The sequence below is a fragment of the Somniosus microcephalus genome, chromosome 28, assembly GCF_052327205.1.
Source record: "Somniosus microcephalus isolate GS21.2 chromosome 28, FLI_Smic_1.0, whole genome shotgun sequence".
Lineage (NCBI taxonomy): Eukaryota > Metazoa > Chordata > Chondrichthyes > Squaliformes > Somniosidae > Somniosus > Somniosus microcephalus.
Genome location: NC_141014.1, coordinates 21,761,006 through 21,788,313, shown reverse-complemented (window position 1 = coordinate 21,788,313; position 27,308 = coordinate 21,761,006). Strand labels below are relative to the sequence as shown.

The window sequence follows — 27,308 nt, the reverse complement described above, 5'->3', positions numbered from 1 at the left end:
GTGCGCAAATTGACTGCCGTGTTTCCCACATTACAACAGTGACTCCACTTCAAAAAGCGCTTTTCAGTGGTCATGAAAGACGCTTTATAAATGCAAGTCTTTCTTTCTACAACAAGCGTAGGACCCTTATCTAATTATTTGAATTAGCGAACCAGTGATGCTGAAGGAATGCAAAAGGGTTGAATGGCAGAGCAGGCTCGAAGGGCTGAATGGCCTACTCCTGCTCCTATTTTTCGATGTTCTAATATTTTTTAAATGGCGCATAAGTTAAAAAAAAGTGGATGAATTGAATAAAACTTAATTCCAGTTGCTGTTAAAGTGAATGAGGGGACACCATTGTTGGTAAGGGAGCATGAACGGCCTTCACTTCCTGATCCCTGAGCAACACTATGGGACATCACCGCTTAATTAATGATCAATAGCAAAGAAAGAATTGGAGAGAGAGGAGAGTGCGAGTGCATCCGTGACGGTGAGCTGCTCCAAGGCATCTCGGTCTAACAGTTCAATAATCTATCTAGGAGGGTTCCCCTGAAAGGGGTGGGGTGGGGGCGGGCGGAGAATGAACCTTTCCTGCAGGCACTGCAATAGTGTAGCGAGCCCCTCTTCAACAACAACAACAACTTGTATTTATATATTCCAGATATAAATTCCATTTATATTCGATTTCTGTGTTAGAAAATCTAATATTTGGTTCCCAGATAGGAAACGTAACTCTAATTTCTTAAGAATGTTATGCTGATCTTATTCAAAAGCCGAGAAATGGTCATGTAAACTCCCTCAGGCTGTGATCTCTCTGGCCCCCATTCTTAAGATCTTCTTTTGTGAGCCCATTGCGAATTCAATTCAATTCTCTGACTGCTTATTTCTGCTCAGACAACTTGCATATTGTGTCCTGGGCTATGACACACGCTCAGGTAAGCAGGTTAGTTTGTAGTTGACGTACAAATGTTTGTCACAGAGCGGATTGTTTTCACTTTTCTAGTAGCTGGGATAAGCCTGTTGCCTTCCGAGAGGGTCCTCCATTTGAATGTTGGCTTGCGAATGCCCTACTTCCCCACTTACCTGCTACATAGGGATTGATTGAAGTTTGCACAGATGATGATAAGAAAGGAGAGAAATCCACGCAGACGGGCAGCTTCTGCGCTGGGCAAAACATGAGGTTTCGCTGCAAAGCTTAGCTTGCGGACAACTGTGGGTTGTGGCTGCAAAAAAATCCCTCAAATTTTGGAGAAAATAATCTCTGAGAATGGAAGAAAAGAAGTTTTCACCTCCAGCAATTGCCCAGACAACAATGGTGTAAGAAGTTTAAGTTAACAGCTTGTGTAACTAGAGAATGACCTGCAGGCATTCACATCTCTATTCCGTTTTGTGATCACAATCATGCACTGGCTGTGCTGTACTGTATTGGATATACTGTATTTTGGAGATAGGTAAGAACTCGGCTTTCCGATTGCACAGCCGGTATTATCCCATTTGTTTTAAAAGCTTACAATCGGCGTCAGGACCCCCGATTTGCACATGTAAGCGGCCAAATTGCTTTTGGCATGGTTGGGGCGGAATGATTTTCGATTGATAAAGATGCCAGTCTGGTTATGGGGGGCATGCAAGGCTATGTGGGTGCAGTCTCTGGCACCTTGGACCATGGGGAAGCCTGCAATGTGGGCGAAGCCTAGCGCTCTGTCATCCTGCTTTGCTCTGTCCATGGGGAAAATAATGTAGGTGTTCTTCCTGATGTAGTGAGACTCAGTGACCTCCAATATACAGGAGCAAACTGTAAATTGTGAGCAGCCACTGCTGTCACCAGCTGCAGCAAGGAAGGAGCCTTGGCTTAAAAGTTAAGGGACATGTTGACTTTGACAGCCACAGGCCGTGCTGGCCATGCCCTGGTGTGGCTGCAGGAGGTGACGTAGCTCAGTGACAGCCTCCTTTGTGACGCAAAGGTGCTTCAGGCATTGCTCCACCATGAAGTTGAGGTAGGAGAAGTGCTCCTTGAATAAACTCCTGCACAGTGCTGTTCACCTCCCTATTCGGGGAGCTGCTCCTAACCTCTCCTGTCCTCCTGGCTGCTCCCCTTTGCCCACCAGCCCTACCAGACCACCCATGGCAGCAGTGCAACTGTTGTGAAGGAAGCCACAGCACCAGCAAAACCTCTTCTCACCAGTCAGAATTAAGTGTATCAACACTTTAAATAGCATTGCTGAAGGGTCCTTCCTGCCTGTTACTGCCACAAATTGTTGGGTGAGTTTATTATGCGGCTATTCAGGCACTGGGGCAGGCCAATATCAGAAATGGGTCTTACTGTGTCAGCTGTGGCTCAGTTGGTAACACACTCGCCTTTGAGTCAGAAGGTTGTGGGTTTCAAATCCCATTCCAGAGACTTGAACACATAACACTATGTTGACAATCAAGTGCAGTGCTGAGGGAGTGCTCCACTGGCGTCTTTCGGATGAGACATTAAACCAAGTCTGCTTTTTCAGGTGGATGTAAAAGATCCCATGGCACTATTTTGAAGAAGAACAGGGGAGTTCTCCCCGGTGTCCTGGCCAATATTTATCCCTCAACCAACATAACAAAAACAGATTATCTGGTCATTATCACATTGCTGTTTGTGGGAGCTTGCTGAGCGCAAATTGACTGCCGCATTTCCCACATTATAACAGTGACTCCACTTCAAAAATACTTAATTGGCTGTAAAGCACTTTGAGATGTCCGATGCTCATGAAAGACGCTATATAAATGCAAGTCTTTCTTTCTACAAGCAGCGTAGGACCCTTATCTAATTATTTGAATTAGCGAACCAGTGATGCTGAAGGAACGGTGATGTATGTCCAAATCAGAATAGAATATAAAGTAAATTCGAATAAATTGAGAACGTAAATATACAACACAAAAAGTAATTCCTGAGATGGCAGGACTGTCCTATGAGGAGTGATTGGGTTGACTAGGCCTGTATTCACTAGAGTTTAGAAGAATGACAGGAGATCACATTGAAACGTATAAAATTCTGACGGGGCTAGACGGACTGGATGCAGGGAGGATGTTTCCCCTGGCTGGGGAGTCTAGAATGAGGGGTCACAGTCTCAGGATACGGGATAGGACAGTTAGGACTGAGAAGTGTCTTCACTCAGAGGGTGGTGAACCTGTTGGATTCTCTACCACAGAAAGCTGTGGAGGCCAAGTCACTGAATATATTTAAGGATGAGATAGATAAATTTCCAGATACAAAAGGCATCAAGGGTATGGGGAGAGAGCGTGAATATGGTATTGAGATAGAGGATCAGCCATGATCATATTGAATGGCGGAGCAGGCTCGAAGGGCTGAATGGCCGACTCCTGCTGCTATTTTTCGATGTTCTAATATTTTTTAAATGGCGCATAAGTTAAGAAAAAGTGGATGAATTTAATAAAACTTAATTCCAGTTGCTGTTAAAGTGAATGAGGGGGACACCATTGTTGGTAAGGGAGCGTGAACGGCCTTCACTTCCTGATCCCTGAGCAACACTATGGGACATCACCGCTTAATTAATGATCAATAGCAAAGAAAGAACTGGAGAGAGAGGAGAGTGCGAGTGCATCCGTGACTGTGAGCTGCTCCAAGGCATCTCGGTCTAACAGTTCAATAATCTATCTAGGAGGGTTCCCCTGAAAGGGGTGGGGTGGGGGCGGGCGGAGAATGAACCTTTCCTGCAGGCACTGCAATAGTGGAGCGAGCCCCTCTTCAACAACAACAGCAACTTGTATTTATATATTCCAGATATAAATTCTATTTATATTCAATTTCTGTGTTACAAAATGTAATATTTGATTCCCAGATAGGGGACGTAACTCTAATTTCTTAAGAATGTTATGTTGATCTCATTCAAAAGCCGAGAAATGGTCATGTAAACTCCCTCAGGCTGTGAGCTCTCAGGACCCCAATCTTAAGATCTTCTTTTGTGAGCCCATTGCGAAGCCAGATTCAATTCTCTGACTGCTTATTTCTGCTCAGACAACTTGCCTATTGTGTCCTGGGCAGGCGTCGGAGGGGTGGGGGGTGGGGGGGGAGTGGGAGGGGTCAAGGTGTTGTCCCTTCTCTTTGCACCTCAGACCTGTCTGTGTCAGCAGGAGGCTGGAAGCTGCGATGCTTATTCAAACCCAAACAGGGTTGTAAGTTCATGAACCAGCGGCATTTTCGTTTTGACCGGGAGGAGTAATGGATGCCCAAGAAGCAAGGACGTAACATTGAAAAGGCCAAATAAAAAGGATGACAGCTGGGTGAGAAGAAAGGCTCGGAGAGAAAAGACTATGACACACGCTCAGGTAAGCAGTTAGTTTGTAGTTGACGTACAAATGTTTGTCACTGTACGGATTGTTTTCACTTTTCTAGTAGCTGGGATAAGCCTGCTGCCTTCCGAGAGGGTCCTCCATTTGAATGTTGGCTTCCTAATGCCCTACTTCCCCACTTACCTGCTGCATAGGGATTGATTGAAGTTTGCACAGATGATTATAAGAAAGGAGAGAGAAATCCAGGCAGACGGGCCGCTTCTGCGCTGGGCAAAACATGAGGTTTCGCTGCAAAGTTTAGCTTGCGGACAACTGCGGGTTGTGGCTGCAAAAAAATCCCTCAAATTTTGGGAGAAAATAATCTCTGAGGGAAGAAAAGAAGTTTTCACCTCCAGCAATTGCCCAGACAACAATGGTGTAAGAAGTTTAAGATAACAGCTTGTCTAACTAGAGAATGAACTGCAGGCATTCACATTTCTATTCCGTTTTGTGATCACAATCATGCACTGGCTGTGCTGTACTGTATTGGATATACTGTATTTTGGAGATAAGTAAGAACTCGGCTTTCCGATTGCACAGCCGGCATTATACCTGTGATGAAATATGCCTTCATCAACCCATGTGTTTTACCTGCTTGTATTTTACCTGCTTGTATTTTACCTGCTTGTATTGTGAACCGCCCCCTTTTGTTCCTATTGTGTGTATTGGCTACGCCCCTGTCTTTTGCCATATAAAGGTCTCAGGAGCTGTATGAGTCATTTACTACCAGACGAACCCGATGTGGGAAGACCTGCTATACTGCTATGTTCTTAGTGATTAAAAGCCTTCAGTTGAATCCTTGTCTTTGAGTCATTGATGGCATATGAATTTTAATCACTAAAACACCAAGATGGATCGACTCCTGAAACCAGAACGCTTGGATCTGGACCCCCATGCCTCAGACGCAGCCACACAGTTCGGACACTGGTTCCGATGCTTCGAATTTTTCATTGCAAACTCATCCCCTGCCATAGCCGCAGCCGAAACCGCTACCGGAGACATGAAACTGGGAATCCTGCGAAACTGGGTGAGCCATCGGGTCTCCCCTCTCATCCAAGATGCCACCAGCTACGAGGATGCCTGCACCATCCTGAAGGCCCACTACGTGCGGCCAATAAACGTGGTGTACGCCAGGCATCTTCTGACTACTCGCACGCAGCGGCATGGTGAGTCACTAGAGGACTTTATACTAAACCTAAAAGTACTGGGCCGAGACTGTAACTGTAAGGCCGTGTCTGCCATCGTGTACACGGAGGAGCTGATTCGAGACTCCCTTATTGCGGGCCTCAGTTCAAATTATATTCGGCAGAAACTGTTTGAAAAGGAGGGACTGGACTTAAAACAGGCTATAGATATAGCGCGATCGCTGGATATGGCCCAGAGGAACTCTGAATCCTGTTCCTCAGGCCACGCAGCCCACTCTGCCTCGTGCGTGCCGTGGGGGCCGCCATCTTGGAAGCCATCTTCACCTCCCAGGTCTCAGGCCAGCCCAGCACCATCAGAGCCCCAGCCCCCACCCAGGAGCCCCACTACTGCTGCGATGCATCGGGGCCCGAAATGCTACTTCTGCGGCCAGGACAAACACTCCAGGCATCTGTGCCCAGCGAAGGGCACCACCTGTTTTAAATGTGGGAAGAAAGGACATTTCAGCAAAGTCTGCAGAGGGAACCCCACCTCCAACTCCACCACCGCCGCGTGCGCGCCGTGGGAGCGGCCATCTTGGAAGCCACCTTGTCCACCCTCATGGAGTCCACCATCTTGCCCCGACTACACAGACCTCCAGGACCCACTGGTGGCCTCGATCACAGTGGATCAATCCAGGCCACATCCGTTGTCTAAATCGATGATGGACATAGAGGTAAACGGGAACAAGGTTAATGCTTGATTGACTGCGGGAGCACCGAAAGCTTTATTCATCCTAGCCTGGTAAAATGACTTTCTCTAACGATAGTCCCCACACAGGGCAAAATCGCCATGGCCGATAAGACTCATACCTCAAAAATTACAGGTTTTTGCGCGGTTATGTTGTCGGTAAAAGGCAATGATTACAGAGATTTTAAACTATTGATAATGCCAGATCTCTGTGTGAGCGTGATCTTGGGTCTGGACTTCCAGTGCCACCACCAAAGTATCACGCTTACCTACGGTGGGTCCCAGCCGCCCCTCACAGTGTGCAGTCTGGCTACCCTGAAGGTCAAGCCGCCCTCTCTGTTCGCCAACCTCGCACCCAACTGTCGACCCATAGCGACCAAGAGTAGGCGGTACAGCTGGGAGGATAGACGGTTCATTGCGTCGGAAGTAGAAAGACTCAAGCGGGAGGGTATCATCGAATGCAGTACCAGCCCGTGGCGCGCCCAGGTAGTAGTAGTTAAGGGTAGCGAAAAGAAGCGGATGGTGATAGATTATAGGCAGACGGTTAATCTATACACCCAGCTAGACGCCTACCCTCTGCCCCGCATAGCGGATATGGTTAACCAAATCGCGCAATACCGGGTGTTTTCCACCATCGACCTAAAATCGGCATACCACCAGCTCCCCATTAGGCCAGAGGACCGTCCATACACCGCCTTCGAGGCGAACGGACGTCTCTACCACTTCCTCAGAGTCCCCTTTGGGGTAACGAACGGGGTCTCAGTCTTCCAGCGGGAGATGGACCGCATGGTCGATGAGAACCAGTTAACAGCCACCAACCCATACCTAGACAACGTCACCATCTGCGGCCATGACCAGCAAGACCATGACTCGAACCTCACGAGATTTCTGAAAACCGCCCTCAGACTCAATCTCACCTACAACGAGGATAAGTGTGTCTTTAGCACCATGCACCTCTGCATCCTGGGCTGCGTGGTGGAAAACGGGGAAATCGGTCTGGACCCCGACCGATTGCGCCCCCTACGGGAGCTACCCCTACCAAACACTCCCAAGGCCCTGAAAAGGTGCCTGGGGTTCTTCTCCTATTACGCCCAATGGGTCCCCAATTATTCCGACAAGGCCCATCCCCTCCTGAAATCAACGTCCTTCCCGCTCACGGCTGAGGCCCACGCCGCCTTCAACAGCATTAAACACGACATTGAGAAGGCCGCGCTGCGGGCAGTGGACGAAAACATCCCTTTCCAGGTCGAAAGCGATGCGTCCGACTTCGCTTTAGCAGCCACCCTCAACCAGGATGGGCGGCCCGTAGCCTTTTTCTCAAGAACCCTCCAAGGGCCCGAGATCAGGCACTCCTCGGTAGAAAAGGAGGCCCAGGCCATAGTGGAGGCAGTGCGGCACTGGAGGCACTACCTAGCCGGCAAACGCTTCACCCTGCTTACCGACCAGCAGTCGGTAGCCTTCATGTTTAACAACAAACAGAGGGGGAAGATCAAGAACGACAAAATTCTCAGGTGGCGGATCGAACTCTCCGCGTTTGAGTACGACATAATATATAGGCCGGGGGCCCTCAACGAACCCCCCGACGCCCTATCACGAGGGATGTGTGCCAGCATCCAGGGGGACAGGCTACAGGGCCTCCACAATGGCCTCTGCCACCCGGGGGTCACCCGGCTATTCCACTTTATAAAATCCCGTAACCTGCCCTATTCCATCGAGGAGGTCCGGTCTATGACCAGGGACTGCCGCACCTGTGCGGAATGCAAGCCCCGTTTTTTCAGACCCGACCGAGCCCACCTGATCAAAGCTACACGGCCATTCGAGCGCCTGAGCTTAGATTTCAAGGGACCACTCCCCTCCACCGACCGCAATGTGTACTTTCTCAACATTGTGGACGAGTACTCCCGCTTCCCATTTGCCTACCCCTGCCCAGATATGACCAGTGCCACGGTCATCAAGTGCCTCGGCAACCTGTTTTGCACATTCGGCATGCCTAACTACATCCACACTGACAGGGGGGCGTCGTTCATGAGCGATGAACTGCGCCAATACCTGCTGTCGAAGGGGATAGCCACGAGTCAGACCACTAGTTATAACCCCCGGGGTAATGGGCAAGTGGAGAGGGAAAACGCGACAGTGTGGAAGGCGGTCACCTTAGCACTAAGGTCTAAAGGCCTCCCCACCTCCCGCTGGCAGGAGGTCCTCCCAGACGTACTCCACTCGATAAAGTCGCTACTGTGTACTGCTATTAACGCCACTCCTCACGAGAAGATGTTTGTTTATCCCCGCAAATCAACCTCAGAAGTATCCCTACCCTCGTGGCTCTCCACCCCAGGGACAGTCCTGTTACGGAAGCATGTGAGGGGCCACAAAACGGATCCCCTCATGGAGGCAGTACACCTACTCCACGCAAACCCACAGTATGCGTACGTCAAGCACGCCGACGGGCGTGAAGACACCGTGTCCATAAAGGACCTCGCCTCGGCAGGAAGCGACGACGACGACCCATCACCACCACCCCAGAAGAACCTCCACCATCCCCAGAGGTATCCTCACCACCCCCTGAAGTACCTGCAACACCCCCAGCACATGGGTATGCCCAGGAGGGCACCACGGACTCCCGGTCGGAACCCGAGGTACTGTTGCGGAAATTTTCCACGGGAAGTTTAGCTTCGGAATTTTGCCCAAAAAAGCACATGCTAGCATAATATTGTTTTTTTTGTATTTCTTTCTTTTTTTTCCACAGGTCCTCTCTTAAAATTACTAACAGAGATGGAATCTTAATCATTAAGGAATTTCTTAATCAATATATGTTTATCTCCTTACTTGGCTTGTTTTAATAATTACAAGTTTTGTGTGTGACTGTGAACAAATGTGTCCTGATTGGTTGGATGAGTGGATGAGCGATTAGCTCCCTCTATTTGTAATATTTGCATATCGAATTGTGATTGGCCTGCAGGCATCTGTAAGACTGCTATAGTTTTTTTAAGATCCAGGTTAGGGGTCCTGAGGGAAGTCATTTTGTTTTCTGCTGATGTTGTGATGATGCAGTAAGTAAATCAGACTTTATACCAAATAAACCAGTTACTTGTTGAACTCTGTTGTACTTCAATTTAAAATATACAAAATAATACACCATTGGTGATGTAGCATCGTGTGTGTACAGGTCATGCTTCCATCACATGGAGCATCAGCAAAAATGTACTCACCCTGTTGCAATCGTGCTGATCTACCGCAGTTCAACACAGAGATGAATGCCCTTTATTTCTCTGCATAGAACAATGCCACGTTTACTGTCGGATGTGTGGAAGCATTTTACCGCAGGCATTAAAGATGGAAAGACTGTGTACATGTGCAAACACTGTAGAAAGCCATATGTAAAGAATGCCACAAAGATGCAGCAGCATTTATCCAAATGCAACAACTTCACTCAAAGCTCACAGCAGTCAGCCCAGAGTTCCTCTGCTTCCATTCAAGAAGATGATGGTTCTCATTCAGCATCAGGCTCCTTATCATCAGCAACTCCTGGCCCACTTGGAAGGTTCTTTGATACAATGGATAACCATAGCCAGAAGAATGCAGATGAGTGCCTTGCTCGAGCTGTATATGCAACAGGCTCACCCCTCATGCTCACAGCCAATGAGTACTGGAAGAGATTTTTCAATGTTATTCACCCTGCATACTATCCTCCCACCAGACATGCTTTGTCGACTTATTTGCTGGAGGCTGAGTATAACAGAGTCCAAGGAAAGCTCAAAGAAACGATAGCGATGGCAGACTGTGTTGCAGTTATCTCAGATGGGTGGTCAAATGTACGAGGGGAGGGCATCATAAACTACATCGTCTCCACTCCTCTCCCAGTGTTCTTCAAGAGCACAGACACGAAGGACAACAGACACACAGGCACATACATTACTGATGAGCTGAAAGCGGTCATCAACGATCTTGGATCACAAAAGGTCTTTGCAGTAGTTACTGACCTTCCTTCATCAGTGGCCTCTGAACGAAACTGGTCATTTTTTGGGAATACGCATACAAAGGTGCGCAACAGGCTGACTAACAAGAGAGTGGAGAAACTGGTGGCTATCCGGGCGAACCTACAACTTAGTGAGCCAGATACAGAAGTGTCCACCACACAGCTAGACACTGACACAGAGGAGGAAATGGACACGTCAGAGCCAGAGTCAGAGAATCAGGAGGAGCAATGAGGAGTAGAAGACTCAGAAGACTCATGAGTAGAAGACTCAAAGGGACAAAATAAGGAAAAATTACAGGCTAAATAAGCTGACGCTCTTTTTATTTTATTTTAGATGGGTCTTTTTTGTGGGGGTTCAATAAAGTTCAAAATTATAACCTAAATAAAGTTTTGAAAGCCTGTTTTTATTTGTATGGAACAGTATGTCTATTTTGACGACAAAGATAATATAAGGGTCAGAGACAAAAACCATCAGTGTGCAAAAAAACTCAAAATTCCCATAAATTCCCATAAATTCCCGAAAATTCCCATGGAAAGTTTCCTCTTTTAAAAATTCCCAGAATTTTGCAACCCTAGCTCTTGCATATCTTGGCAATTTCTCTGCAGATTTGTTCCTCTCTCCCTTTCACTATTTGGAGGCATATAGAATACTCCCAATAGCGTGATCATACCCTTTTTGCTCCTCAACTCTAACCAAACGGATTCTGTCCTTGTCCCCTCAGGAACATCCTCCCTTTCCAACACTACAAAGTCTTCCTTAATTAGCACTGCCACCCCACCTCCCTTTTTTCCTTCCCTATCTTTTCTCAACATCCTGTACCCTTGAATATTAAGTGCCCAGTCCTCACGGCCTTTAAGCCACGTTTCCGTTATTGCCACATCATATTTTGACACACGACTAATTGTGTTTGTAGCTCACCAACCTTATTCACCACGCTTTGTGTGTTTACGTACATGCATTCTAAATTTTTCGTAGTCTTTCTTAGTCTGCTCCTATCTAATATGATACAATTTCTGCTTCTAATGCTATCCAGCACACTACCTTTGAGAATCTACTTTGTAATCTCTTTCCTAGCTCCCTATAGTCTGCCCGCAGGACCTCATCCCTCTTTCCATTGGAAACTGCCTTCCAGTCACAAAAACACCCTTTGACCATTACCCTTTGTTTCCTGACTCCAAGGCAATTTTGGATCAAGCTTGCCACTTTCCCTTGGATCCCATGGCCTTTTACTTTCGTGACCAGTCTGCCATGCGGGACCACATCAAAAGCCTTGCTAAAATCCATATAGACTACATCAAACGCACTACCCTCATCGATCCTCCTTGTTACATCCTCAAAAAATTCAATCAAGTTAGTCACATGACCTTCCCTTAACAAATCCATGCTGACTGTCCCTGATTAATCCATGTCTTTCTAAATAATTTATCCTGTCCCTCAGAGAACTTTTTCCAATAATTTTCCCTGCACCGAGGTTAGGCTGACTGGCCTGCAATTACTCGATCTATCCCTTTCTCCCTTTTTAAACAACGGTACCACGTTAGCAGTCCTCCAGTCCTCTGGCAGCACAGCTGTAGCCAATGAGGATTGGGAAATGATGGTCAGAACCTCTGCTATTTCCTCTCTTACTTCTCTTAATAGTATGGGATACATTTCATCCTGGAGATTAATCCACTTTCAAAGATGCTAAACCCCTTAATACTTCCTCTTTCACTATGTTTATTTCACACTCCTCCTCCTGCTCCCTGATTGCAATGTCTGCATCGACTCTTTCTTGTTTTGAAAACAGATGCAAAGTGTTCTTCCATTCCCTTTATGGTACCTAATAGGCCCTACTCTTACTTTAGTTATCCTCTTGCTCTTAATATATTTATAAAACATCGAGTGCAAGGCAAAAAGAGATGGTAATTAGACAAGTGAAGAAGCAAAAGATGACTCTAGATGAGGCAATGGCAGAATCATCAGCAGCTGCCATGTGAGATAAAAAATATTAAAAATATATTGAAAAAAGTAGGGGCAGAGGTTATGGTCTGAAATTGTTGAACTCGATGTTGAGTCCAGAAGGCTGTAGAGTGCCTAATTGAAAGTGGTTTCTTGCTGATGCTTGAACTGAAGCCATGATAATCCAATGAGGTCTGGATTTGATGTTGAAGACTCCCAGGGCCACTCCTTCCCGACTGTATACCACTGTGCTGTCACCGGTGGGTCTGTCCTGCGAGTGGACAGGACATACTCAGGGATGGTGATGGAGGAGTCTGGGACATTGGCTGAAAGGTATTATTCTCTGAGTATGACAATGACAATGACAGGCTGTTGCTGGACTAGTCTGTGGGACAGCTCTCCCAATTTTGGCACAAGTCCCCAGATGTTCATGAGGAGGACTTTGCAGGGTCGACTGAGCTGGGTGTGCCGTTGCTGTGTCCGAAGCCAGTGCCGAGGTCGATCCTGCACACCCATTGGTTAACATCATACAAATGCAAAATCTTTCATTGGGTTATCTCAGCCAAAGGGAAGAAAAGTGATGTGTGCATGACTGTTCATGATAGTTGCAAGTCATGGCAAAAATGCTTCATTGCTGAAAGTTCGCCATCGCACCTGAGCTCAGTCAACCAAGGCCAGATTGAGGGTGAAGAGAAAGGTTGAAGAAGACTTGCGCATGAGGAAGATTTTTAATTTGTATTTTCTAGGCCTTTTGGCTAAGATGCTGGTGTTCAATCTGCTCTTACCAGTTTAATATCTGATGTCTCTCTTTTGAAGACAAAATATTAAATTGGTTTTGGGAGTAGAGAGTTGGATAAGGGGTTTTCCCTATCTGCTCCATGCATTAACCTGGAGTTGTACTGCATCCAGGAATTCTGCAGCTTCCCATTTTTATGGTCTGAAGTTGCAAAATTAGAGAAAGTTTCTACATTATCTTAATGAATGTTTCTTTTGCTTAGTTGGAGGGGTTCTTTCAAAGTGGCTGTTAATGGGGGCTGAGGCCGCTTGCTGCTGCTTACACAATTTTGACATGGAAACGCAGAGAGAAAAACACCCCCGAAGGCGTCGGGGGTGTTTTTCTCTCTGCGTTTCCATGTCAAAATTGTGTTTTTCTTTCTTGTCGTGCCACTGCCTCACTTTTCACCCACAGTGTCTAGCTGTGTGGTGGACCTGGTATTGCAGTGCTTCCGGGAGCGGTGCAGCTTCCCCTCTTTGGGGTGGGAAGTCGCAAAAGTCAAAAGCAGAAAAAGTTTTCGCACCACTTTCAGCCGTGCTGTCTTTCCGTTGTAGAGCCGCTCGGGCTCGCCCTTGTCGTGCCGCCGCCTTACTTTTCACCCGCTCGCTGGCCGGCCGCGCCGCAGGCTAAGCAGCCGCCTTCGGGGGTGTTTTTCGCTCTGCGTTTGCATGTCAAAATTGTGTTTTTCTTTCTTATTTGCATATGGGGACGTGCCCTGGATTTCAGGGCGGGGCCTCGCCACCTTTCCCGCTCTGCAGCTGACCTGGACCGTGCTGCACCCTGTTGGATTTCTGAGCCACTGCGCCCGCCCCCGTTGGAAAAGGAGGGGGGAGGGGACACCGCAAGCCCCGCCGGCGCGCTCCTGCGCGCCGCCCGGTTGGTTAATTGCTCGCAAAATGCAAATGCTTTCATGGCGTCATCTCCGCCGAAGGGAAGGGGGTGCCATACGGGCACGGCTTTTCGTCTGGCTTGCAAGTAAGTAAGCCCTGGCCGAAATTGCTCTCTTGCTGCAGGCCCGCCGTCGCACCTGCGCTCGGCCGACCGCGGCCAGATTGACGGAGAAGACAGAGGCCGAGGGACACTTGCGCGTCGGCGGGAGTTTACAGGCTATCGCTTCTCGGCCTTTTGGCTAAGATCAAGTGTAGTATCTGTTCTTATCAGTTTAATATCTGATACGTCCCCTATCTGGGGACCAAATATTAAATTGATTTTTGGAACAGGGAGATGGAACAGGGGCTTGCTCCGTCCACTCCACGCATCGACCTGGTATTGCAGTGCTTCCGGGAGCGGTGCAGCTTCCCCTCTTTGGGGTGGGAAGTCGCAAAAGTCAAAAGCAGAAAAAGTTTTCGCACCACTTTCAGCCGTGCTGTCTTTCCGTTGTAGAGCCGCTCGGGCTCGCCCTTGTCGTGCCGCCGCCTTACTTTTCACCCGCTCGCTGGCCGGCCGCGCCGCAGGCTAAGCAGCCGCCTTCGGGGGTGTTTTTCGCTCTGCGTTTGCATGTCAAAATTGTGTTTTTCTTTCTTATTTGCATATGGGGACGTGCCCTGGATTTCAGGGCGGGGCCTCGCCACCTTTCCCGCTCTGCAGCTGACCTGGACCGTGCTGCACCCTGTTGGATTTCTGAGCCACTGCGCCCGCCCCCGTTGGAAAAGGAGGGGGGAGGGGACACCGCAAGCCCCGCCGGCGCGCTCCTGCGCGCCGCCCGGTTGGTTAATTGCTCGCAAAATGCAAATGCTTTCATGGCGTCATCTCCGCCGAAGGGAAGGGGGTGCCATACGGGCACGGCTTTTCGTCTGGCTTGCAAGTAAGTAAGCCCTGGCCGAAATTGCTCTCTTGCTGCAGGCCCGCCGTCGCACCTGCGCTCGGCCGACCGCGGCCAGATTGACGGAGAAGACAGAGGCCGAGGGACACTTGCGCGTCGGCGGGAGTTTACAGGCTATCGCTTCTCGGCCTTTTGGCTAAGATCAAGTGTAGTAATATGATTTGTGGAGTGTATATTGTTATATATTGAAACATGCTTTGATATATGTAATGAAAAATGTAATGTAATTTGTAAATTGAGTGCCATGTGCTGAAGTTAATTTGCACTGTACCAGATGTGGACTGCATTGTCATGTACATGAACAAAGATTTTTATGAATAAAGCATATATATTGAAAAAAAAAAAAAAAAAAAAAAAAAAAAATCTGTTCTTATCAGTTTAATATCTGATACGTCCCCTATCTGGGGACCAAATATTAAATTGATTTTTGGAACAGGGAGATGGAACAGGGGCTTGCTCCGTCCACTCCACGCATCGACCTGGTATTGCAGTGCTTCCGGGAGCGGTGCAGCTTCCCCTCTTTGGGGTGGGAAGTCGCAAAAGTCAAAAGCAGAAAAAGTTTTCGCACCACTTTCAGCCGTGCTGTCTTTCCGTTGTAGAGCCGCTCGGGCTCGCCCTTGTCGTGCCGCCGCCTTACTTTTCACCCGCTCGCTGGCCGGCCGCGCCGCAGGCTAAGCAGCCGCCTTCGGGGGTGTTTTTCGCTCTGCGTTTGCATGTCAAAATTGTGTTTTTCTTTCTTATTTGCATATGGGGACGTGCCCTGGATTTCAGGGCGGGGCCTCGCCACCTTTCCCGCTCTGCAGCTGACCTGGACCGTGCTGCACCCTGTTGGATTTCTGAGCCACTGCGCCCGCCCCCGTTGGAAAAGGAGGGGGGAGGGGACACCGCAAGCCCCGCCGGCGCGCTCCTGCGCGCCGCCCGGTTGGTTAATTGCTCGCAAAATGCAAATGCTTTCATGGCGTCATCTCCGCCGAAGGGAAGGGGGTGCCATACGGGCACGGCTTTTCGTCTGGCTTGCAAGTAAGTAAGCCCTGGCCGAAATTGCTCTCTTGCTGCAGGCCCGCCGTCGCACCTGCGCTCGGCCGACCGCGGCCAGATTGACGGAGAAGACAGAGGCCGAGGGACACTTGCGCGTCGGCGGGAGTTTACAGGCTATCGCTTCTCGGCCTTTTGGCTAAGATCAAGTGTAGTATCTGTTCTTATCAGTTTAATATCTGATACGTCCCCTATCTGGGGACCAAATATTAAATTGATTTTTGGAACAGGGAGATGGAACAGGGGCTTGCTCCGTCCACTCCACGCATCGACCTGGTATTGCAGTGCTTCCGGGAGCGGTGCAGCTTCCCCTCTTTGGGGTGGGAAGTCGCAAAAGTCAAAAGCAGAAAAAGTTTTCGCACCACTTTCAGCCGTGCTGTCTTTCCGTTGTAGAGCCGCTCGGGCTCGCCCTTGTCGTGCCGCCGCCTTACTTTTCACCCGCTCGCTGGCCGGCCGCGCCGCAGGCTAAGCAGCCGCCTTCGGGGGTGTTTTTCGCTCTGCGTTTGCATGTCAAAATTGTGTTTTTCTTTCTTATTTGCATATGGGGACGTGCCCTGGATTTCAGGGCGGGGCCTCGCCACCTTTCCCGCTCTGCAGCTGACCTGGACCGTGCTGCACCCTGTTGGATTTCTGAGCCACTGCGCCCGCCCCCGTTGGAAAAGGAGGGGGGAGGGGACACCGCAAGCCCCGCCGGCGCGCTCCTGCGCGCCGCCCGGTTGGTTAATTGCTCGCAAAATGCAAATGCTTTCATGGCGTCATCTCCGCCGAAGGGAAGGGGGTGCCATACGGGCACGGCTTTTCGTCTGGCTTGCAAGTAAGTAAGCCCTGGCCGAAATTGCTCTCTTGCTGCAGGCCCGCCGTCGCACCTGCGCTCGGCCGACCGCGGCCAGATTGACGGAGAAGACAGAGGCCGAGGGACACTTGCGCGTCGGCGGGAGTTTACAGGCTATCGCTTCTCGGCCTTTTGGCTAAGATCAAGTGTAGTAATATGATTTGTGGAGTGTATATTGTTATATATTGAAACATGCTTTGATATATGTAATGAAAAATGTAATGTAATTTGTAAATTGAGTGCCATGTGCTGAAGTTAATTTGCACTGTACCAGATGTGGACTGCATTGTCATGTACATGAACAAAGATTTTTATGAATAAAGCATATATATTGAAAAAAAAAAAAAAAAAAAAAAAAAAAAATCTGTTCTTATCAGTTTAATATCTGATACGTCCCCTATCTGGGGACCAAATATTAAATTGATTTTTGGAACAGGGAGATGGAACAGGGGCTTGCTCCGTCCACTCCACGCATCGACCTGGTATTGCAGTGCTTCCGGGAGCGGTGCAGCTTCCCCTCTTTGGGGTGGGAAGTCGCAAAAGTCAAAAGCAGAAAAAGTTTTCGCACCACTTTCAGCCGTGCTGTCTTTCCGTTGTAGAGCCGCTCGGGCTCGCCCTTGTCGTGCCGCCGCCTTACTTTTCACCCGCTCGCTGGCCGGCCGCGCCGCAGGCTAAGCAGCCGCCTTCGGGGGTGTTTTTCGCTCTGCGTTTGCATGTCAAAATTGTGTTTTTCTTTCTTATTTGCATATGGGGACGTGCCCTGGATTTCAGGGCGGGGCCTCGCCACCTTTCCCGCTCTGCAGCTGACCTGGACCGTGCTGCACCCTGTTGGATTTCTGAGCCACTGCGCCCGCCCCCGTTGGAAAAGGAGGGGGGAGGGGACACCGCAAGCCCCGCCGGCGCGCTCCTGCGCGCCGCCCGGTTGGTTAATTGCTCGCAAAATGCAAATGCTTTCATGGCGTCATCTCCGCCGAAGGGAAGGGGGTGCCATACGGGCACGGCTTTTCGTCTGGCTTGCAAGTAAGTAAGCCCTGGCCGAAATTGCTCTCTTGCTGCAGGCCCGCCGTCGCACCTGCGCTCGGCCGACCGCGGCCAGATTGACGGAGAAGACAGAGGCCGAGGGACACTTGCGCGTCGGCGGGAGTTTACAGGCTATCGCTTCTCGGCCTTTTGGCTAAGATCAAGTGTAGTATCTGTTCTTATCAGTTTAATATCTGATACGTCCCCTATCTGGGGACCAAATATTAAATTGATTTTTGGAACAGGGAGATGGAACAGGGGCTTGCTCCGTCCACTCCACGCATCGACCTGGTATTGCAGTGCTTCCGGGAGCGGTGCAGCTTCCCCTCTTTGGGGTGGGAAGTCGCAAAAGTCAAAAGCAGAAAAAGTTTTCGCACCACTTTCAGCCGTGCTGTCTTTCCGTTGTAGAGCCGCTCGGGCTCGCCCTTGTCGTGCCGCCGCCTTACTTTTCACCCGCTCGCTGGCCGGCCGCGCCGCAGGCTAAGCAGCCGCCTTCGGGGGTGTTTTTCGCTCTGCGTTTGCATGTCAAAATTGTGTTTTTCTTTCTTATTTGCATATGGGGACGTGCCCTGGATTTCAGGGCGGGGCCTCGCCACCTTTCCCGCTCTGCAGCTGACCTGGACCGTGCTGCACCCTGTTGGATTTCTGAGCCACTGCGCCCGCCCCCGTTGGAAAAGGAGGGGGGAGGGGACACCGCAAGCCCCGCCGGCGCGCTCCTGCGCGCCGCCCGGTTGGTTAATTGCTCGCAAAATGCAAATGCTTTCATGGCGTCATCTCCGCCGAAGGGAAGGGGGTGCCATACGGGCACGGCTTTTCGTCTGGCTTGCAAGTAAGTAAGCCCTGGCCGAAATTGCTCTCTTGCTGCAGGCCCGCCGTCGCACCTGCGCTCGGCCGACCGCGGCCAGATTGACGGAGAAGACAGAGGCCGAGGGACACTTGCGCGTCGGCGGGAGTTTACAGGCTATCGCTTCTCGGCCTTTTGGCTAAGATCAAGTGTAGTAATATGATTTGTGGAGTGTATATTGTTATATATTGAAACATGCTTTGATATATGTAATGAAAAATGTAATGTAATTTGTAAATTGAGTGCCATGTGCTGAAGTTAATTTGCACTGTACCAGATGTGGACTGCATTGTCATGTACATGAACAAAGATTTTTATGAATAAAGCATATATATTGAAAAAAAAAAAAAAAAAAAAAAAAAAAAATCTGTTCTTATCAGTTTAATATCTGATACGTCCCCTATCTGGGGACCAAATATTAAATTGATTTTTGGAACAGGGAGATGGAACAGGGGCTTGCTCCGTCCACTCCACGCATCGACCTGGTATTGCAGTGCTTCCGGGAGCGGTGCAGCTTCCCCTCTTTGGGGTGGGAAGTCGCAAAAGTCAAAAGCAGAAAAAGTTTTCGCACCACTTTCAGCCGTGCTGTCTTTCCGTTGTAGAGCCGCTCGGGCTCGCCCTTGTCGTGCCGCCGCCTTACTTTTCACCCGCTCGCTGGCCGGCCGCGCCGCAGGCTAAGCAGCCGCCTTCGGGGGTGTTTTTCGCTCTGCGTTTGCATGTCAAAATTGTGTTTTTCTTTCTTATTTGCATATGGGGACGTGCCCTGGATTTCAGGGCGGGGCCTCGCCACCTTTCCCGCTCTGCAGCTGACCTGGACCGTGCTGCACCCTGTTGGATTTCTGAGCCACTGCGCCCGCCCCCGTTGGAAAAGGAGGGGGGAGGGGACACCGCAAGCCCCGCCGGCGCGCTCCTGCGCGCCGCCCGGTTGGTTAATTGCTCGCAAAATGCAAATGCTTTCATGGCGTCATCTCCGCCGAAGGGAAGGGGGTGCCATACGGGCACGGCTTTTCGTCTGGCTTGCAAGTAAGTAAGCCCTGGCCGAAATTGCTCTCTTGCTGCAGGCCCGCCGTCGCACCTGCGCTCGGCCGACCGCGGCCAGATTGACGGAGAAGACAGAGGCCGAGGGACACTTGCGCGTCGGCGGGAGTTTACAGGCTATCGCTTCTCGGCCTTTTGGCTAAGATCAAGTGTAGTATCTGTTCTTATCAGTTTAATATCTGATACGTCCCCTATCTGGGGACCAAATATTAAATTGATTTATGGAACAGGGGCTTGCTCCGTCCACTCCACGCATCGACCTGGTATTGCAGTGCTTCCGGGAGCGGTGCAGCTTCCCCTCTTTGGGGTGGGAAGTCGCAAAAGTCAAAAGCAGAAAAAGTTTTCGCACCACTTTCAGCCGTGCTGTCTTTCCGTTGTAGAGCCGCTCGGGCTCGCCCTTGTCGTGCCGCCGCCTTACTTTTCACCCGCTCGCTGGCCGGCCGCGCCGCAGGCTAAGCAGCCGCCTTCGGGGGTGTTTTTCGCTCTGCGTTTGCATGTCAAAATTGTGTTTTTCTTTCTTATTTGCATATGGGGACGTGCCCTGGATTTCAGGGCGGGGCCTCGCCACCTTTCCCGCTCTGCAGCTGACCTGGACCGTGCTGCACCCTGTTGGATTTCTGAGCCACTGCGCCCGCCCCCGTTGGAAAAGGAGGGGGGAGGGGACACCGCAAGCCCCGCCGGCGCGCTCCTGCGCGCCGCCCGGTTGGTTAATTGCTCGCAAAATGCAAATGCTTTCATGGCGTCATCTCCGCCGAAGGGAAGGGGGTGCCATACGGGCACGGCTTTTCGTCTGGCTTGCAAGTAAGTAAGCCCTGGCCGAAATTGCTCTCTTGCTGCAGGCCCGCCGTCGCACCTGCGCTCGGCCGACCGCGGCCAGATTGACGGAGAAGACAGAGGCCGAGGGACACTTGCGCGTCGGCGGGAGTTTACAGGCTATCGCTTCTCGGCCTTTTGGCTAAGATCAAGTGTAGTATCTGTTCTTATCAGTTTAATATCTGATACGTCCCCTATCTGGGGACCAAATATTAAATTGATTTTTGGAACAGGGAGATGGAACAGGGGCTTGCTCCGTCCACTCCACGCATCGACCTGGTATTGCAGTGCTTCCGGGAGCGGTGCAGCTTCCCCTCTTTGGGGTGGGAAGTCGCAAAAGTCAAAAGCAGAAAAAGTTTTCGCACCACTTTCAGCCGTGCTGTCTTTCCGTTGTAGAGCCGCTCGGGCTCGCCCTTGTCGTGCCGCCGCCTTACTTTTCACCCGCTCGCTGGCCGGCCGCGCCGCAGGCTAAGCAGCCGCCTTCGGGGGTGTTTTTCGCTCTGCGTTTGCATGTCAAAATTGTGTTTTTCTTTCTTATTTGCATATGGGGACGTGCCCTGGATTTCAGGGCGGGGCCTCGCCACCTTTCCCGCTCTGCAGCTGACCTGGACCGTGCTGCACCCTGTTGGATTTCTGAGCCACTGCGCCCGCCCCCGTTGGAAAAGGAGGGGGGAGGGGACACCGCAAGCCCCGCCGGCGCGCTCCTGCGCGCCGCCCGGTTGGTTAATTGCTCGCAAAATGCAAATGCTTTCATGGCGTCATCTCCGCCGAAGGGAAGGGGGTGCCATACGGGCACGGCTTTTCGTCTGGCTTGCAAGTAAGTAAGCCCTGGCCGAAATTGCTCTCTTGCTGCAGGCCCGCCGTCGCACCTGCGCTCGGCCGACCGCGGCCAGATTGACGGAGAAGACAGAGGCCGAGGGACACTTGCGCGTCGGCGGGAGTTTACAGGCTATCGCTTCTCGGCCTTTTGGCTAAGATCAAGTGTAGTAATATGATTTGTGGAGTGTATATTGTTATATATTGAAACATGCTTTGATATATGTAATGAAAAATGTAATGTAATTTGTAAATTGAGTGCCATGTGCTGAAGTTAATTTGCACTGTACCAGATGTGGACTGCATTGTCATGTACATGAACAAAGATTTTTATGAATAAAGCATATATATTGAAAAAAAAAAAAAAAAAAAAAAAAAAAATCTGTTCTTATCAGTTTAATATCTGATACGTCCCCTATCTGGGGACCAAATATTAAATTGATTTTTGGAACAGGGAGATGGAACAGGGGCTTGCTCCGTCCACTCCACGCATCGACCTGGTATTGCAGTGCTTCCGGGAGCGGTGCAGCTTCCCCTCTTTGGGGTGGGAAGTCGCAAAAGTCAAAAGCAGAAAAAGTTTTCGCACCACTTTCAGCCGTGCTGTCTTTCCGTTGTAGAGCCGCTCGGGCTCGCCCTTGTCGTGCCGCCGCCTTACTTTTCACCCGCTCGCTGGCCGGCCGCGCCGCAGGCTAAGCAGCCGCCTTCGGGGGTGTTTTTCGCTCTGCGTTTGCATGTCAAAATTGTGTTTTTCTTTCTTATTTGCATATGGGGACGTGCCCTGGATTTCAGGGCGGGGCCTCGCCACCTTTCCCGCTCTGCAGCTGACCTGGACCGTGCTGCACCCTGTTGGATTTCTGAGCCACTGCGCCCGCCCCCGTTGGAAAAGGAGGGGGGAGGGGACACCGCAAGCCCCGCCGGCGCGCTCCTGCGCGCCGCCCGGTTGGTTAATTGCTCGCAAAATGCAAATGCTTTCATGGCGTCATCTCCGCCGAAGGGAAGGGGGTGCCATACGGGCACGGCTTTTCGTCTGGCTTGCAAGTAAGTAAGCCCTGGCCGAAATTGCTCTCTTGCTGCAGGCCCGCCGTCGCACCTGCGCTCGGCCGACCGCGGCCAGATTGACGGAGAAGACAGAGGCCGAGGGACACTTGCGCGTCGGCGGGAGTTTACAGGCTATCGCTTCTCGGCCTTTTGGCTAAGATCAAGTGTAGTATCTGTTCTTATCAGTTTAATATCTGATACGTCCCCTATCTGGGGACCAAATATTAAATTGATTTATGGAACAGGGGCTTGCTCCGTCCACTCCACGCATCGACCTGGTATTGCAGTGCTTCCGGGAGCGGTGCAGCTTCCCCTCTTTGGGGTGGGAAGTCGCAAAAGTCAAAAGCAGAAAAAGTTTTCGCACCACTTTCAGCCGTGCTGTCTTTCCGTTGTAGAGCCGCTCGGGCTCGCCCTTGTCGTGCCGCCGCCTTACTTTTCACCCGCTCGCTGGCCGGCCGCGCCGCAGGCTAAGCAGCCGCCTTCGGGGGTGTTTTTCGCTCTGCGTTTGCATGTCAAAATTGTGTTTTTCTTTCTTATTTGCATATGGGGACGTGCCCTGGATTTCAGGGCGGGGCCTCGCCACCTTTCCCGCTCTGCAGCTGACCTGGACCGTGCTGCACCCTGTTGGATTTCTGAGCCACTGCGCCCGCCCCCGTTGGAAAAGGAGGGGGGAGGGGACACCGCAAGCCCCGCCGGCGCGCTCCTGCGCGCCGCCCGGTTGGTTAATTGCTCGCAAAATGCAAATGCTTTCATGGCGTCATCTCCGCCGAAGGGAAGGGGGTGCCATACGGGCACGGCTTTTCGTCTGGCTTGCAAGTAAGTAAGCCCTGGCCGAAATTGCTCTCTTGCTGCAGGCCCGCCGTCGCACCTGCGCTCGGCCGACCGCGGCCAGATTGACGGAGAAGACAGAGGCCGAGGGACACTTGCGCGTCGGCGGGAGTTTACAGGCTATCGCTTCTCGGCCTTTTGGCTAAGATCAAGTGTAGTATCTGTTCTTATCAGTTTAATATCTGATACGTCCCCTATCTGGGGACCAAATATTAAATTGATTTTTGGAACAGGGAGATGGAACAGGGGCTTGCTCCGTCCACTCCACGCATCGACCTGGTATTGCAGTGCTTCCGGGAGCGGTGCAGCTTCCCCTCTTTGGGGTGGGAAGTCGCAAAAGTCAAAAGCAGAAAAAGTTTTCGCACCACTTTCAGCCGTGCTGTCTTTCCGTTGTAGAGCCGCTCGGGCTCGCCCTTGTCGTGCCGCCGCCTTACTTTTCACCCGCTCGCTGGCCGGCCGCGCCGCAGGCTAAGCAGCCGCCTTCGGGGGTGTTTTTCGCTCTGCGTTTGCATGTCAAAATTGTGTTTTTCTTTCTTATTTGCATATGGGGACGTGCCCTGGATTTCAGGGCGGGGCCTCGCCACCTTTCCCGCTCTGCAGCTGACCTGGACCGTGCTGCACCCTGTTGGATTTCTGAGCCACTGCGCCCGCCCCCGTTGGAAAAGGAGGGGGGAGGGGACACCGCAAGCCCCGCCGGCGCGCTCCTGCGCGCCGCCCGGTTGGTTAATTGCTCGCAAAATGCAAATGCTTTCATGGCGTCATCTCCGCCGAAGGGAAGGGGGTGCCATACGGGCACGGCTTTTCGTCTGGCTTGCAAGTAAGTAAGCCCTGGCCGAAATTGCTCTCTTGCTGCAGGCCCGCCGTCGCACCTGCGCTCGGCCGACCGCGGCCAGATTGACGGAGAAGACAGAGGCCGAGGGACACTTGCGCGTCGGCGGGAGTTTACAGGCTATCGCTTCTCGGCCTTTTGGCTAAGATCAAGTGTAGTAATATGATTTGTGGAGTGTATATTGTTATATATTGAAACATGCTTTGATATATGTAATGAAAAATGTAATGTAATTTGTAAATTGAGTGCCATGTGCTGAAGTTAATTTGCACTGTACCAGATGTGGACTGCATTGTCATGTACATGAACAAAGATTTTTATGAATAAAGCATATATATTGAAAAAAAAAAAAAAAAAAAAAAAAAAAATCTGTTCTTATCAGTTTAATATCTGATACGTCCCCTATCTGGGGACCAAATATTAAATTGATTTTTGGAACAGGGAGATGGAACAGGGGCTTGCTCCGTCCACTCCACGCATCGACCTGGTATTGCAGTGCTTCCGGGAGCGGTGCAGCTTCCCCTCTTTGGGGTGGGAAGTCGCAAAAGTCAAAAGCAGAAAAAGTTTTCGCACCACTTTCAGCCGTGCTGTCTTTCCGTTGTAGAGCCGCTCGGGCTCGCCCTTGTCGTGCCGCCGCCTTACTTTTCACCCGCTCGCTGGCCGGCCGCGCCGCAGGCTAAGCAGCCGCCTTCGGGGGTGTTTTTCGCTCTGCGTTTGCATGTCAAAATTGTGTTTTTCTTTCTTATTTGCATATGGGGACGTGCCCTGGATTTCAGGGCGGGGCCTCGCCACCTTTCCCGCTCTGCAGCTGACCTGGACCGTGCTGCACCCTGTTGGATTTCTGAGCCACTGCGCCCGCCCCCGTTGGAAAAGGAGGGGGGAGGGGACACCGCAAGCCCCGCCGGCGCGCTCCTGCGCGCCGCCCGGTTGGTTAATTGCTCGCAAAATGCAAATGCTTTCATGGCGTCATCTCCGCCGAAGGGAAGGGGGTGCCATACGGGCACGGCTTTTCGTCTGGCTTGCAAGTAAGTAAGCCCTGGCCGAAATTGCTCTCTTGCTGCAGGCCCGCCGTCGCACCTGCGCTCGGCCGACCGCGGCCAGATTGACGGAGAAGACAGAGGCCGAGGGACACTTGCGCGTCGGCGGGAGTTTACAGGCTATCGCTTCTCGGCCTTTTGGCTAAGATCAAGTGTAGTATCTGTTCTTATCAGTTTAATATCTGATACGTCCCCTATCTGGGGACCAAATATTAAATTGATTTTTGGAACAGGGAGATGGAACAGGGGCTTGCTCCGTCCACTCCACGCATCGACCTGGTATTGCAGTGCTTCCGGGAGCGGTGCAGCTTCCCCTCTTTGGGGTGGGAAGTCGCAAAAGTCAAAAGCAGAAAAAGTTTTCGCACCACTTTCAGCCGTGCTGTCTTTCCGTTGTAGAGCCGCTCGGGCTCGCCCTTGTCGTGCCGCCGCCTTACTTTTCACCCGCTCGCTGGCCGGCCGCGCCGCAGGCTAAGCAGCCGCCTTCGGGGGTGTTTTTCGCTCTGCGTTTGCATGTCAAAATTGTGTTTTTCTTTCTTATTTGCATATGGGGACGTGCCCTGGATTTCAGGGCGGGGCCTCGCCACCTTTCCCGCTCTGCAGCTGACCTGGACCGTGCTGCACCCTGTTGGATTTCTGAGCCACTGCGCCCGCCCCCGTTGGAAAAGGAGGGGGGAGGGGACACCGCAAGCCCCGCCGGCGCGCTCCTGCGCGCCGCCCGGTTGGTTAATTGCTCGCAAAATGCAAATGCTTTCATGGCGTCATCTCCGCCGAAGGGAAGGGGGTGCCATACGGGCACGGCTTTTCGTCTGGCTTGCAAGTAAGTAAGCCCTGGCCGAAATTGCTCTCTTGCTGCAGGCCCGCCGTCGCACCTGCGCTCGGCCGACCGCGGCCAGATTGACGGAGAAGACAGAGGCCGAGGGACACTTGCGCGTCGGCGGGAGTTTACAGGCTATCGCTTCTCGGCCTTTTGGCTAAGATCAAGTGTAGTATCTGTTCTTATCAGTTTAATATCTGATACGTCCCCTATCTGGGGACCAAATATTAAATTGATTTTTGGAACAGGGAGATGGAACAGGGGCTTGCTCCGTCCACTCCACGCATCGACCTGGTATTGCAGTGCTTCCGGGAGCGGTGCAGCTTCCCCTCTTTGGGGTGGGAAGTCGCAAAAGTCAAAAGCAGAAAAAGTTTTCGCACCACTTTCAGCCGTGCTGTCTTTCCGTTGTAGAGCCGCTCGGGCTCGCCCTTGTCGTGCCGCCGCCTTACTTTTCACCCGCTCGCTGGCCGGCCGCGCCGCAGGCTAAGCAGCCGCCTTCGGGGGTGTTTTTCGCTCTGCGTTTGCATGTCAAAATTGTGTTTTTCTTTCTTATTTGCATATGGGGACGTGCCCTGGATTTCAGGGCGGGGCCTCGCCACCTTTCCCGCTCTGCAGCTGACCTGGACCGTGCTGCACCCTGTTGGATTTCTGAGCCACTGCGCCCGCCCCCGTTGGAAAAGGAGGGGGGAGGGGACACCGCAAGCCCCGCCGGCGCGCTCCTGCGCGCCGCCCGGTTGGTTAATTGCTCGCAAAATGCAAATGCTTTCATGGCGTCATCTCCGCCGAAGGGAAGGGGGTGCCATACGGGCACGGCTTTTCGTCTGGCTTGCAAGTAAGTAAGCCCTGGCCGAAATTGCTCTCTTGCTGCAGGCCCGCCGTCGCACCTGCGCTCGGCCGACCGCGGCCAGATTGACGGAGAAGACAGAGGCCGAGGGACACTTGCGCGTCGGCGGGAGTTTACAGGCTATCGCTTCTCGGCCTTTTGGCTAAGATCAAGTGTAGTAATATGATTTGTGGAGTGTATATTGTTATATATTGAAACATGCTTTGATATATGTAATGAAAAATGTAATGTAATTTGTAAATTGAGTGCCATGTGCTGAAGTTAATTTGCACTGTACCAGATGTGGACTGCATTGTCATGTACATGAACAAAGATTTTTATGAATAAAGCATATATATTGAAAAAAAAAAAAAAAAAAAAAAAAAAAATCTGTTCTTATCAGTTTAATATCTGATACGTCCCCTATCTGGGGACCAAATATTAAATTGATTTTTGGAACAGGGAGATGGAACAGGGGCTTGCTCCGTCCACTCCACGCATCGACCTGGTATTGCAGTGCTTCCGGGAGCGGTGCAGCTTCCCCTCTTTGGGGTGGGAAGTCGCAAAAGTCAAAAGCAGAAAAAGTTTTCGCACCACTTTCAGCCGTGCTGTCTTTCCGTTGTAGAGCCGCTCGGGCTCGCCCTTGTCGTGCCGCCGCCTTACTTTTCACCCGCTCGCTGGCCGGCCGCGCCGCAGGCTAAGCAGCCGCCTTCGGGGGTGTTTTTCGCTCTGCGTTTGCATGTCAAAATTGTGTTTTTCTTTCTTATTTGCATATGGGGACGTGCCCTGGATTTCAGGGCGGGGCCTCGCCACCTTTCCCGCTCTGCAGCTGACCTGGACCGTGCTGCACCCTGTTGG

General features: G+C 51.2%; 8 non-coding genes and 14 pseudogenes across 8 annotated transcripts; all 22 read left to right on the top strand.

The window, feature by feature from the left end:
• The first annotated feature begins 12,821 nt into the window (after positions 1-12,821).
• Positions 12,822-13,011, top strand: LOC147099429 (U2 spliceosomal RNA). Its single transcript, XR_015074122.1, has one exon. It is a non-coding gene; the product is annotated as a U2 spliceosomal RNA (small nuclear RNA).
• Positions 13,012-13,970: 959 nt separating this feature from the next.
• LOC147099428 (U2 spliceosomal RNA) lies at positions 13,971-14,161 on the top strand. Its single transcript, XR_015074078.1, has one exon. It is a non-coding gene; the product is annotated as a U2 spliceosomal RNA (small nuclear RNA).
• Positions 14,162-14,799: 638 nt separating this feature from the next.
• Positions 14,800-14,882, top strand: LOC147099427 (U2 spliceosomal RNA; annotated as a pseudogene).
• A 104-nt stretch (positions 14,883-14,986) lies between these two features.
• On the top strand, positions 14,987-15,199 carry LOC147099426 (U2 spliceosomal RNA; annotated as a pseudogene).
• A 638-nt stretch (positions 15,200-15,837) lies between these two features.
• On the top strand, positions 15,838-16,028 carry LOC147099425 (U2 spliceosomal RNA). The gene has a single exon (XR_015074077.1). It is a non-coding gene; the product is annotated as a U2 spliceosomal RNA (small nuclear RNA).
• Positions 16,029-16,666: 638 nt separating this feature from the next.
• LOC147099424 (U2 spliceosomal RNA) lies at positions 16,667-16,749 on the top strand (annotated as a pseudogene).
• A 104-nt stretch (positions 16,750-16,853) lies between these two features.
• LOC147099423 (U2 spliceosomal RNA) lies at positions 16,854-17,066 on the top strand (annotated as a pseudogene).
• A 638-nt stretch (positions 17,067-17,704) lies between these two features.
• LOC147099422 (U2 spliceosomal RNA) lies at positions 17,705-17,895 on the top strand. The gene has a single exon (XR_015074076.1). It is a non-coding gene; the product is annotated as a U2 spliceosomal RNA (small nuclear RNA).
• A 638-nt stretch (positions 17,896-18,533) lies between these two features.
• Positions 18,534-18,616, top strand: LOC147099421 (U2 spliceosomal RNA; annotated as a pseudogene).
• A 104-nt stretch (positions 18,617-18,720) lies between these two features.
• LOC147099420 (U2 spliceosomal RNA) lies at positions 18,721-18,933 on the top strand (annotated as a pseudogene).
• Positions 18,934-19,571: 638 nt separating this feature from the next.
• On the top strand, positions 19,572-19,749 carry LOC147099419 (U2 spliceosomal RNA; annotated as a pseudogene).
• Positions 19,750-20,387: 638 nt separating this feature from the next.
• Positions 20,388-20,578, top strand: LOC147099418 (U2 spliceosomal RNA). The gene has a single exon (XR_015074075.1). It is a non-coding gene; the product is annotated as a U2 spliceosomal RNA (small nuclear RNA).
• A 638-nt stretch (positions 20,579-21,216) lies between these two features.
• Positions 21,217-21,299, top strand: LOC147099417 (U2 spliceosomal RNA; annotated as a pseudogene).
• A 104-nt stretch (positions 21,300-21,403) lies between these two features.
• LOC147099416 (U2 spliceosomal RNA) lies at positions 21,404-21,615 on the top strand (annotated as a pseudogene).
• A 638-nt stretch (positions 21,616-22,253) lies between these two features.
• LOC147099415 (U2 spliceosomal RNA) lies at positions 22,254-22,431 on the top strand (annotated as a pseudogene).
• A 638-nt stretch (positions 22,432-23,069) lies between these two features.
• On the top strand, positions 23,070-23,260 carry LOC147099414 (U2 spliceosomal RNA). Its single transcript, XR_015074073.1, has one exon. It is a non-coding gene; the product is annotated as a U2 spliceosomal RNA (small nuclear RNA).
• A 638-nt stretch (positions 23,261-23,898) lies between these two features.
• LOC147099413 (U2 spliceosomal RNA) lies at positions 23,899-23,981 on the top strand (annotated as a pseudogene).
• A 104-nt stretch (positions 23,982-24,085) lies between these two features.
• On the top strand, positions 24,086-24,297 carry LOC147099412 (U2 spliceosomal RNA; annotated as a pseudogene).
• A 638-nt stretch (positions 24,298-24,935) lies between these two features.
• LOC147099411 (U2 spliceosomal RNA) lies at positions 24,936-25,126 on the top strand. Its single transcript, XR_015074072.1, has one exon. It is a non-coding gene; the product is annotated as a U2 spliceosomal RNA (small nuclear RNA).
• A 638-nt stretch (positions 25,127-25,764) lies between these two features.
• On the top strand, positions 25,765-25,955 carry LOC147099410 (U2 spliceosomal RNA). The gene has a single exon (XR_015074071.1). It is a non-coding gene; the product is annotated as a U2 spliceosomal RNA (small nuclear RNA).
• Positions 25,956-26,593: 638 nt separating this feature from the next.
• On the top strand, positions 26,594-26,676 carry LOC147099409 (U2 spliceosomal RNA; annotated as a pseudogene).
• A 104-nt stretch (positions 26,677-26,780) lies between these two features.
• Positions 26,781-26,992, top strand: LOC147099408 (U2 spliceosomal RNA; annotated as a pseudogene).
• The last annotated feature ends 316 nt before the right edge of the window (positions 26,993-27,308 follow it).